This window comes from Amphimedon queenslandica, unplaced genomic scaffold, assembly GCF_000090795.2.
Source record: "Amphimedon queenslandica unplaced genomic scaffold, v1.1 AMPQUscaffold_8126_Cont19927, whole genome shotgun sequence".
Classification (NCBI taxonomy): domain Eukaryota; kingdom Metazoa; phylum Porifera; class Demospongiae; order Haplosclerida; family Niphatidae; genus Amphimedon; species Amphimedon queenslandica.
Window position 1 is genome coordinate 1 of NW_003551594.1, and position 2,373 is coordinate 2,373.

General features: G+C 36.6%; 1 long non-coding RNA gene across 1 annotated transcript; it reads left to right on the forward strand.

The window, feature by feature from the left end:
• Nucleotides 1-1,159: 1,159 nt before the first annotated feature.
• Nucleotides 1,160-1,900, forward strand: LOC109591457 (uncharacterized). Its single transcript, XR_002189827.1, has 3 exons — nt 1,160-1,297; nt 1,344-1,448; nt 1,655-1,900. It is a non-coding gene; the product is annotated as an uncharacterized LOC109591457 (long non-coding RNA).
• Nucleotides 1,901-2,373: the final 473 nt, after the last annotated feature.

Consider the following 2,373-nt stretch of genomic DNA (forward strand, 5'->3'; position numbering starts at 1 on the left):
GAAGTGAGATGATGCTACATGCATTGATATTAACTGCCATTGATACAGGGAAATCAAAGCTGTCAACAAACTGCAAAGACACACAGCTGCCAAGAGTCTCTTTCGAGCGACCTCCATTTTATTTCAATTTAGGGCGTATCTGTCACGTGATACTATACGTTTTCAGTGTTCACACGTGTACAGAAACGATTCTTTTTTAAAACGCTCCATTTCTGAAGGCGTTCTCGTTTTCTCTACCGTTTGCAGCGTTTTCATGTGAACAGAACTGCAAAACGCCTATAAAACGATACGGATTGGGAAAAAAACGTTTTGGTGTGAACAGGGCCTGAGTTTGACACCAGCCGCTTGGAATTTGAAAAATGTAGGATACGTCACTGATGACGTCTTAGGCTGCGTTTACACTACTCCGGTTTCATTGGAAAACAGAGACTTTTAGTCACGGATACGGGTTTCGTTTACACTAAAACACATGAAAACGGATACTTATCCGGAGACATTTGAAAACGAATACCTAAGCGGATACTTCTGTAAAGGAATGATAAGTTCAAATGAAAACGCAGCTGGTGGATTAGTGTAAACACCTAAAACCAGTGATAGCAAAAACTATTCGGATTCAGTGGAGCGGAGTAGTGTAAACGCAGCCTTATAATGATATTCATTAAAGCATGGCCGAGATTTTACAGCTGCGTAGTTGGCCTGTATTGCACTCTTAAAAGGTTTTGTTTGTTCTGATAAGCAGTACAATAGCTGCTGGAGTCAACTAGTCTTTATCAGGCAATCATTATCAAAAGATCTTGCTCTGTTAGCTTTTAAAAAGAAGAATTATCAGACCACATGTTCTTATGTAAACTATGACGTATATAAAACGTCATTTTGGTATGCCATTGAGTTTATAGGGAGAACCCGGTTCTCAGGGTTCCCAAGGGCTGAGAGACCCAAGATCTGAGATCCTGTGATGGCATTGGGTGACTAAGAACCTGTGAAAGTTTCATCCTTATCCCACATTCCTATAAAAAGTTATTCCAGTTTTTCTTGGGTCAAACTCAGTTGGGATATAGTATATATGTGTACACTGTACATGCTAGAAATTTTAGGAATTTATATTGCTAATCATGTGCCATTTGCTGTGCTAATCTATAATAGAAGATAGAGATGGCTTTTATTATTCTTTTTGTAGCATTATTTTCATCGCGACGAATTTATTGGCAGAATAAACGAAATTGTTTATTTCCTTCCTTTCTCACGTAGCGAGTTACAGAAACTCGTTGAGCAAGAACTGATAGTTTGGCAAAAAAGAGTAAGACCCTACCGATATTCAATCCTAATTGAGGGTGTGGTTTTAGGCCATGGAAAGACATCAGATTAAGTTGACATGGGATAGAGAAGTCCTTGATGTCGTTTCTGATGGCTACAATGTTAAGTATGGAGCTAGATCAATTCATCACGAAGTGAGTGTTGATGTACATGTACACTGGTACGTGTAGTTCTATCATATTGCATTGTATTGGCAGCAAATTTGCAGCCACGTGTCATTGAGCAGGTAAAGAATAAAGTAAATTGCGAATTTATTTTTGGCCTTTGATCATTAATCCACCAATCACTAAAATAAAACTCAAACCAATTTTCCTGCTATAAGGTACATCCCTTGATATAGGTTGAGAGAACGGTTGTTAATCAGTTGGCTCTAGCTTATGAGAAGGAATACATCAGCAAAGGAAGTTCAGTTCATTTGATTGTAAAGAAAGAAGGCAATGAAGGAAGAGGACCACTTGTATCTATAAAAGTTTTAAATGATAAAAACTCACTGGGAACTAAACAAACAAAATCTTTAGCTAAGTCAATACTTCCTTTTAGTCAATGACTGTTAGCTTTGAATAATAACAAATCCTTTAATTAAACCAATATAAATCACAGCCATTATTAATCTTATGCTAGAGTAGCAAGAATACCTGCAGAATACTCAATAGTCAACACTGCAATAATTTTGCCTCAGAATTTCCTGTTCCATAATGCAGTGTGCACTATAAAGATGTCACTATTACTATAAAACTAAGTACTTTAATTCCACATTATGGCATTGGTACTATATAACAGAGTTTAATTGGGAGTGAAGTAATGTTTGTTATAGTAGACAACATTGTCAAGAATGTTTTGTCTTCAATTGCATAGGTTTGCTTTCAGTTAAAAAGTATTGTTATTGTTAGTCATACTTTTACTGATATTTGCCTTCATTTTCAAGGCTAATCATATTCACTTCCATTATGTTCTTGTAGTATATACGGATAGATGATCCTTAGCTAGTCTACCGTACACAATTATGTCCTTCTATCTCTTTTTACTATTTCTCTCTCTCTTGATCCAATGTGGTACCAG